This window comes from Microcebus murinus, chromosome 3 (genome assembly GCF_040939455.1).
Source record: "Microcebus murinus isolate Inina chromosome 3, M.murinus_Inina_mat1.0, whole genome shotgun sequence".
NCBI classification, from domain to species: domain Eukaryota; kingdom Metazoa; phylum Chordata; class Mammalia; order Primates; family Cheirogaleidae; genus Microcebus; species Microcebus murinus.
In genome coordinates, this window is record NC_134106.1 from 48,753,340 (window position 1) to 48,763,903 (window position 10,564).

The window sequence follows — 10,564 nt, forward strand, 5'->3', positions numbered from 1 at the left end:
AAGATGGCTTTTTGCTCATGTTAAGGTAAAAGTCATTCAGGGACCAGGTTCCTTTTACATTTGACTCTACCACTTTCTAGGTTCTTGGAAACCTCTTCATTCACCCAGCAGCTAGGGAAATAGACAGGGTAAGGATTACTTGAGGAGTTTGCATGCACCAAGGCATTGGCCAGAAATCAATCTATGATGATGGCCACAACTCAACTGTGAGGGAGGCTAAGAAATGCAGCTTAAGTGTATGATTGAAAGGAAAGAGGAAACCATTTGGTGGACAACTGAAAGTTCTATATGACTTGACATGCCTATTTCAGAACTACAAAGCAAAACTCAGAGACTCAGATAAAATTCCAAACCTACCACTGCATCCTTCTATGAAAAACTGTGTAGGATGTTTACTCATTGAACTACTTGATCAGAGAGATACAATGAGGTTTAATCCAACATAATGCTGGATATTGTTAATGAAAGGATCATAAGGCACAGGGAAATAGCTTCACTCTCATTCTCCATTTTTTCTTTGATTGGCAATTGATTGGCAACCACATTTGCTGAGTTCTTGAGCTCCCAGGCTTAAGACGATATTAGTCTTGAGTATGAAGATATCCATCCCTCAAGCCCAAATTCCCAGAGGGTGATCACAAAATTAAAACATTTCCAAATTAGTCATCATGTTATATTCATTGTAATAAGTAAGGCTTTACCAGAGGCTATAGAGCTGTGGGAAAAAAATAGGGGTCATTCTCCTTTAAATAAAACGTGGCATATTTTCTACTAAAAATGAATTTTTTTGAAATAATAGGTAAGCTGTCCTTGTTATTCATAAACATCTTATTTATGCATCTTCACTGTTGTGATAAATTAGCTGGGTTTGTTTTATATTTCCCTACAGTTTACTTTAAATAATCCTTCACAGTCGTTCGCCACAAGACCACATAAGGTTCTTTTTTTAATACCTAGAATGCTGAAATAGCATTTTGAGCACAGACTGTAATGCATAACAAGTGTATTATTTCTTCTTGGGAATGCCATGCAAAAACTTGTTCCTCTCACATTGTCTGTTTTTAGTTTAATTCTTTAAAGCTGCCCTGTATTTTAAAGGGTCATAATCTTTGAACTTACAAGCACACAACACCCCAACTTTCCTTCCCCCACACTCCCCGTCATCCACATTCTAGCATAACCATACCCTGAATTTCACTGCCACAAAATAATGACCATTTAAATGAAATTAGTATCTCAGAACGTCACCTATCTTCTTTGCCACTATAACCGCCTCTTTAGTTCCTTTGCCAAACCCACCGAGTCCCTCAAGAGACATTCACTTGTTCTACAACTCCCTCCACCCAGTCCATGAGTGCTGAATATCAGTGACAGAGTGTGGTTTTTAAATAAAAAAGGATAAATGCCAATTTCCTATTCTAACACACCACCAACCACCCAAAAACTACCCATCCCACCACCACCACCATCATTGTTGCTACATACATGCCCAACTGTAGACCATTATCATATATGATACACCTGCTAAAGGAATAGTATTCCACCTATTTGACTGTCACTTTCGGTGTGTCTTCTTACACTGCAGACCTGGGTGATACTGAGGAACATAAAAATTATAAAAGGACTTACTCATCTTTTAAATTAGCTGTTGTGAAAGCTGTAGAGAATTTATGAAATCATTCATTCAAAAGAATATGTTGAGTATCAACTCAGTGGAGGAGACAAGATAACAAGAACAAGGACCTGATTTCATGAAGTTCATAGTCAAGTGGGAAGAGATGGTCACGTTATAACCACAAATGCGGTGTGGTAAAGGCTAGGAGAGCAGGTGCAGACACTGCGGCAGCACACCGTGCTAGTCCCCATCTCTCTGCTTGCCCTGCTGCTCCCATGGCCCCAAATGACATTCCACTTTACCTCTCTCAAGCACTACTCGAATCTGGTGTTACATTTTGTATTTGAACAGCCTTATTCATGCCCCACCTTTGCAGAAAGAAGTACTTCCTCCTTTGCACTAATACTAATTGTTTCACATGTTCTACATTACCTATATTATCACCTTGAGTTTGAAATCATTTCTTATTTAATCTTATATGCTGCCGCCTAGCACAGTACCTAGAAAATAACGCTTAAATACACACTAGCATTTAAATATATATTTTATATTTACAAATCCTGTATAATGTATGTTAAGTGTATATTTTTATATATTAGCCTTTAAATATATATTTTTTGGACTGAAAGCCAAAAAATATTTTCCCGTCAGGAAAAACCAGGGAACATTTATAGGCGGGATGATTTTGGGGGGAGGAAAGAGAGAAAAAATATACCCAATGAATGAGAACAGTGTATACAGAGGCACCAAGAGATGGGAAACACAGGATTGGGCCAGGAGTCGGACAAGCATTCAGGGGTTCAAGGTTTCACGGGCATATTGTAGATGACAGAAGTCAGGAGAGTGTAGAAAATGAGATTGCTGAGGAAGGTTGAGTAGATAATAAAGATTTTCATAAAGCAACACCTAGAGAGAGAACACATTTTTAAGCCCTGGTCCCTAGCCTTTATTTTTTTAATGGACTTTATTTTTCAGAGCAGTTTTAGGTTCACAACCAAATTGAGCAGAAGGTACCAAGAGTTCCCATGTCCCCCCTGCTCCAACACATGCACAGCCACCCCCATTAGCAACGTCCCCCAACAAAGTGGTGCATGTATTACAATTGATGAGTCTACATTGACACATCGCTATCAACTGGAGCCCATGGTTTACATTAGGGTTCATTCTTGGTGTTGTACAAATATAATGACTCATACTTGTCATTATAGTATACGGAGTAGTTTTATCAACATAAAAATCCTCAGTGCTCCACCTCTTCATCCCTTTCTCTGCTCTCTAACCCCTGGCAGTCACTCTTCTTTTTACCGTCTTCATAATCTTGCCTTTTCCAGAATGTCATATAGCTGGAATCTTATAGTATGCAATCTTTTCAGATGGGCTTTCTTCATTTAATATAATGTGCATTGGAGGGTCCTCCATGTCTTGTCATGGCTGGAGAGCTCATTTATCTTCAGTGCCAAATAATATTCCACTATCTGGATGTACCACAGTTTATCCATTTCCCTACTGAAGGATGTCTTGATTGCTTCCAAGGTTTGCAGTTAGGAATAAAGCTGCCATAAACAGTGATGTGTGGGTTTTTGTGCGGACGTAAGTTTGCAACTCCTTTGGCTAAATATCAAGGAGTGTGATTGCTAGCGTATATGTTAAAAGTATGTTTTATTTTGTAGGAAACTGCTAAACTGTCCTCCAAAGTGACTGTACCACTTTATATTCCTACCAGTGATGAATAAGGAAGGGTTCTTGTCGCTCCATATCCTTACCAGGATTTGGTGCTGTCAGTGTTCTATATTTTGGTCATTTTTATAGGTATGTATACATTTTTTTAGTCAGATCCCTTTGAAATTTGAGAACATCCATAGACCTTTTCCATAGAAGATTAAGCACACTTGTATGTATAAATACTACCATGTGCCTTTTGAAGACTTAGACTACCTAAAACTCATCCAAGGAACCCAGAGGAAAAAAATCTTGTTAGGCTTTTGACATGTTGATAATTGAGAGTCATGAAAAGTTGTAATGTTCACCTTTGCTTCAGAATAAATCTAGTAAACTAGTTTAAATTTCAGGTAAAGGAGATGAGGTCAAGATACCAGTTGAGTCTCGTAGTCACTCAGAATGGAATCACTTGATCCAAAAATTTTATTCTTAATAATCTTTGGTTCTAGACATATTATATTGCTATGTTCTGATGATTCAAATCTTTCGGTTTCCATTAGAGGAGCTCCCTGACTTGGGTGCTGCACATCGTTTTCATGAATGTTTTACAGAGCTTAATAGAAGGCCTGTGCTCAGTAGTCACCTTCAATAAATGTTTGTTAAAAAGATGAGTAAAGTGCATCTGAACTAATAGAAAGGAGACAGATTATACATATTTAATAATGTTTTTTCTAGAGAAATTATCCTCCCATTTTATGGTCAATAGAATTAGGGAAAGATTTAATCTTTTGCATAAATTATGGAAACCTTGCACGAGGTAACCATGCTAACCTCTAGGATAGAGTCAACAAACAACATATGCCGATACTCTCCATTTGCTCATTCTTTGCAAACATATTGAGTGCTATGGCAGACAGCTTTCTTTTTGGCCCCATTATGTGCAGTCTATGTAACCAAGAGAACATAGCAAAAGGGATGGTAAATCATTTCTGAGACCAGGTTATAAAAGTTACCATTTGATATCTATCTATCTATCTATCTATCTATCTATCTATCTATCTATCTATCTATCATATTAGTCTATCTGTGCCTAACTATAGCTATATTTTGATCATGTTGTACGGGAAAACCAATTGTCAGGTTGTGAGGAAAGACCTATATGATGAGGAACTGAGGCTTCTGGCTAATAGTGAGCAAGAAACTAGCTGCTAACAGCTGTGTTGAGTGAGCCACCATGCATGCACATCCTCTGTGCTCAGTCAAGCCTCCAAATGACTGCAGCCTTTATAGATATCTTGCCTGCTACCTCGTGAGATTCCCTAGGGTAGAACCACCCAGCTAAGCTGCTTCCAAATTTCTAACTTACAGACACTATGAGATAATAAACGTTTGTTGTTTTAATCTGTTAAGTTGTAAGGTGAATGGTTATGCAACAGTAGAGAGCTAATACAACCACTGTGTTCCCTGTTCTGTTCTCTGAGGCCCCACAGAATTTTTTTTTCAACATCATGATCCAGGCAGTCACCACCAATCCATTCATGTTGGCAGAGGAGGAAACCCATTTGCTAGCCTGTCTTAAACAGAAGTCCAAGGATGCTTTCCCATGGTTTATACCATCACTTGCTAATAGCTAACTTGTTTTGCCACTGGAATTTTTCCCAAGCTCCTTTCATTAGTGAGTTCATTCTTATAGATGGTTTTAAAGCAAATTGAAAGGAGGTCATGAGATTGAGCAAAGAAAGTAAACCCATGTTCTTACGATTTCTAAATTTCTAGACAATAAAGAGAATCAGTTTCCATATATTACAGAAATAAGCAGAAAATTCATGAATTCAACTAAAAAATCAAAAATTTATTATTTCAAGTGTATTTAACAACCTCTTTAATACCAACTTAATGTTGCATAATATATATACATGATTTTCATAAATAAATATTTAGCGATTATAGTTGATTAAATGAAACAGTAGAGAAACAGAAAAAGTGAGAAAGGCATTTAGTAGATTTTCTGATAAGAGCAGAAAAAAATAGAGATAGGAAAAGGAGAAAGGGAAATGGTGTTGTTTGTGGTAGACTATGAATGGGTCTGCATTATAAGACTTTATAGGGAACCCTGATAAGAACCTGAGAAAAGAGACTGATATAGTTAAGCAGACAGAGAAATGATCTTTATTCACACAATTTAGGCTGGAGTAGGTGGGAAGAGCCTTTAAATTATGAATTTTGCAGCAACAAAACTTACTGAGGCAGTTTCTTAAAGCCCCAGAGAAATTACTGTGGTTTTCATCTTCAGGTCGACATTGGCTTTGAATACCAGCCTTAGAGAGTTTGAAGTTTCTTCTCTGTACTCTGATTCCTCCCTCTAGCCATCAGTGTTGGAAACCTTTTTATTTCAGAGACCAATTGAGTATGTTTGCCAGGGAGAAAGTTTTTCACTAGACTCGCTTTTCCCTTTTCTTTCTGACGCAGAAAGTTGGAGTCAGACCTCTGGCCAATAGGAGGTCATTGATGAATCCCTACACAGCCCGGCACATAAAATATTTATACTCAGAGAATGCTAGACTAAGTAGTCAGCAGAGTATTTTGCAGCATAGGAGCCAAACACCTCTCTAAAAGAGTTGAGCATGTTCACAAAAGCTCCTCTTTATAGCTTGGAAAGTAAACTGCGATTTCCATCGTGGAGGATGGCTGGGTATCCCTTTGACGGGTACACGCCATGGGCCTTCTTCTATCACAGTTGGCTGGATTGAGGGGAGGGCGAATGTTGTTCTGTAATTTATTTATTTACTTATTTTTGCCATTATCAAAGACATCAATTTCTGGATGGGAAGGGAAGATTTCAAACAGTAGGCAAAAGTTCCCTTTTTAGGGAATAAAGCCATACACCCACTGACCCACACGGTGGCCTTGGGTGGGAGCTTTGAGCAGAGACTCATGTTCCACCGCCTTGACATTATTTGGAATTGTGGAAAAAAGGAGCTGAGCTTTGATATTGAAGACGCTCAAAAGGAAAGCAAAGGACAAGGGGAACACACAAAGAGTGTAGCACCGCTGACCCTGGACAATGCTTGACTGGTCCTTCTGGCCCAGCCTCGTATCCGTGGCCCCTCCATCAGCAGCAAGGGGGCAGGAAGGGCTTTCCTTTTAGTTGAGAGTAGAGGGTGAGCTGAACAGGCGGTTCAGAGGGTCATTAGAAAGCATCAAAGGAGGCAGCCTCATGATGGTAATAAGACGGCTGCGAGGAAATAAAGTGGGCATTGATCTGCACTATCGAGTGTGACATTTTAACTGAAGCTAAAAGCCAAGAGCAAATCTAGCCCTCTTATTCATCTGCCTGCCTGTTTTAGTAAATTGTCTTCCCCCTCCCCCCAAACCACTGGCCTCAGAGGTCACTTCATATTAGCTGGCTTGTTAATACTGAGGCAATCAATACTTAATCAACAAGTAATGGGATTTTGCAGTCATCCTGTATGATCTTTCAATAAAGCCCCGAATCCATCTCGGCCCATTCCAAGCCTGACGAAAGGTGTGCGGTTGCAGCAGACCCTGGATTTGATGGTCTGATGCTCTTCTGCTGATCTGCATCTTATTAAGACACCAGGCAGCCACTGTCCTTCACCCCTTTGTTTCCTGATCCCCACAGAGCACAGCAGGGCACAGAATCCAGCCATCCAAGATTTTACATGCTTCAGTAAGAAAATTCAGATTTCTTTACTTCATAGGGTTCAGGCCTCTTTGGTAGCACTGTACAATTAAAAATAAATAGATAAATAAAGGACTGGAGAGGGAAAAGAAGCAGCAGACAGGGGAATTTAAAGAGGAAAAATGGCTGTTTTAATATCTGCTATTAGGCTAGGGAGCTGGAATCCCCACGTGTCCCAATTACTGAACACAGGACTGCCAAGCTCTTCACCGAGTGGGCTCAGTGCATGCTGAAGGGGAGGGACGAGGGCTTAGCCTTGGCTCTGGACATGTAGAAGGGGCTCTGAAGGAGACATCTGGGTACTGCTAGATGAAGAGAATTTGGTTTTGTGACACAGGACTTAGTTTTCAGTACTCCTGTGGTACCTTGCTTATGGGGGTTTTGTCCACCTATAATACTGCAATAGACTCTTGTAGATGTTTAAAGAGGTCCCACCATAAGAGAGGAGTCCTTCCATGGGAAAACCTTGCTGTCATCCTTACAAGATCCCCCAAAGCCTCCTGAGCAGCTGCGACTACAGGCATGTGCCACCACCAAGTTCGGCTAATTTTTTGTTTTCTTTGTAGAGACGGGGGCTCACTCTTGCTCAGGCCGGTCTCAAACTGCTGACCTCAAGCAGTCCTCCTACCTCAGCCTCCTAGAGTGCTAGGATTACAGGCATGAGCCACTGTGCTGAGCCAGAAAGTAGATCTTGACAGTGTCTGACTCAGTGGTGCCAGTCCAGGCTAGTAAAAGTTAATGAATAATGAATAAAACTAGAATGCTAATCTATCAATGTAACTTCCAAGCAAATAACCTATCAGGTGATCGGGAAGACAAAAGTCTCACCAGCATATTCTTTCCTATCAGAAGAAAAGCTGAATTATTAGAAGATTGATTGGCAATCACAGAATCAAGGGAAATTAGGAGATGATATGAACATTCAATGGCAACAAGATCTAGCACTGTGATGCATGCAACTACTCAATAGGCTGTTCTTGCTATTTTGCATGTAGGATCGTATATAATATGTCTGTGGGTACCCCACCCACCACATGCATGCTTTCATGACAACCTAATAAACCGGGTATTAACAGTACCTGCATTATATGAATGAATAGATTGAGACTTAAGAAGTGATTTATTTGCCTGCCCAAGGTCATGTAACTAACATGTAGAATAACATAGATCTGAATCCACACAAACTGACCCCAGTGCTGTTATAAACTACTAAGCCATGTTCTGGCTTTGCTGTTTACTAGCTGTATGACATTGAACATGGTCCTTAAACCTAACAACTTTAGTTCCCCATTCCATAGAGTGGGAATAATCATGCCTATGTCATTGGGTTGAGGATTAAATGAGTTATGCAATTAAAGCCCTTAGTATAGAGTTTGGTTTAGAGACAACACTCACTAAACATCAGTTACTATTATGGTGTCATTGTAGCATCATCATATTCACATTAGCTTGATATGTTGTCTTCCCTCTTCTGCTCTGCTTGAATGGGATTTGCCAACATTTCCTTTGGGAATACTTTTTTTTAGGACAAAGGCTAACCTACTATACCCCTATATGATACAGACTTCCCCTAGCTATGTTTGTAACCTCAGTCATGTAATAGTACATTCTCGGAGGCAGAAGAGCTATTCTATCTCTATTTTCTAACAGTTTATTTCCTGTGGGTAAAACAGCTTTCCAGGTACTCTGATGCAAGCTGTGAGTAGCAGGGTGCTACCTAAAAAATGTTATGGTTTTCCTCTTGCATTGCCTATGGCTATGTATTAGTCAGGATTCTCTGGAGAAACAGAACCGATTGGATACATATAGATGTATGAGGGGATTTTATCATGGGAATTGGCTCACCCAATTATGGATGCTAAGCAGTCCACAAAAACTGTCTGCAAACTGAAGGCCCAGGAAAGCTGGTAGTGTAATTCAGTCTGAGTCTGAAGACCTGAGAAGCTGGGAGCTGCTGGTATAAGACCCCAAGTCCAAAGGCTGAGACCTGGAGCCATGATGTCTGAGGGCAGAAGAAAATGGACGTTCCAACTCCAGAAGAGAGAGCGAATTGGCCCTTCCTTCATCTTTTTATTCTAGAGCCCTCAAGGGATTGATGATGCCACTAATATGGATAAAGACAATCTTCTTTACTCAGTCTACTGATTCAAATATTAATCTCTTCCGAAAACACCCTCATAGGCACACTCACACACAATATTTTCACCTGTAGCTGGGGCAGCCCTTAGCTCACTCAAACGGACGTCAGGATCATCAGAATCAGCTTTGGCTTTGTTGATTTTCTTTATTGATTTCCTGTTTTCAATTTCATTGATTTCTGCTCTAATTTTCATTATTTCTTTTATCCTGTGTACTTTCAATTTAATGTGCTTAATTTGGATTTACATTTTCAAATTCCTGCTCTAATAATTCCAACATTCCTGACATATCTGACTCTAGTTATGATTCTTGTTCAATCTCTTCAAACTATGATTTTTGCTTTTTCAGAATGCCTCATAACTTTTTTGCTGAAAGGTGGACATGATAAATCAGCTAAAAGGAATTGTAGTAAATAGGCTTTTAGGAATGTAGTGGTAAGGTGTAAGGGGAGGGGAAGCATTCTACTGTCCTGTGTTTAGGTCTCAGTCTTTGGGTAAGCCTGTGTCCCTGGGCACAGAACTTCACCAGTTCTTTTCAGTATTGTTCCCCACTTATGTGGGACAGGCTGACTAGAGGTAGATTGAGTTGGATATTTCTCTTTTCCAAGGTCATTTAGGCTCTAGTACGTTCCCCCAGGGTAGACTCTGGTAAAACAGTTTCTCCTGAGGGCAGGACTTGATAAGAAGACAGGATGGTCTGGAACACTTTATAATGGTTCCTTTGCCCTTCACCCACCAGAAGCCCTAGGGAATTTTTCTCCAGTACTCACTGTGTGGACATGGTAGAGTTCCTAGAGACAAACCCACAACAGTGTACAGGTTCCTCTACGACTATGTCCTCCTTGAGTTTTTGTTTGTTTGTTTGTTTGTTTAATATCATTAAGCAGATGACGTTTAAAAAATGTGGCAAAAACACTTAACATGAGATCTACCCTCTTCATAAATTTTTAGGTGCATAATGCAATATTTTTAACTCTAGGCACAATCTTTTTATTTTTTATTTTTTGTTTTTTTATGGGAGTACAAATTTTAAGGTTTCATCTAGGCACAATCTTACACCATAGATTTCTAGAACTTACTCATCTTGCATAACAAACTTTAACATTTGTTGAACAGAAACTCCCTATTTTCCCCTCATGCACAATCCCTGGCAACCATGATTTAACTCTTTGTTTCTATGAGCTTGATTATTGTAGATACTTCATAAAAGTAGAATCATGCAGTATTTGTGACCTTGGAATTTTTAACTCTCAGAATTGTCCACACTGAGCCTCTAGCAATTTGTCAATTATTGTTCAGGTTTTGCTGCCCTGGCACTGTTTCCTGTGGAATTTTCTGCTCTAGGTAAGATATGATTCTCTGGATCCATTTATCTGGCTCTGCACTTTTGGGGGCAGCAGTTTGCCCTACGATCTCATTTCCCCCGATGGACCTAAGAAGAGGTCTTGA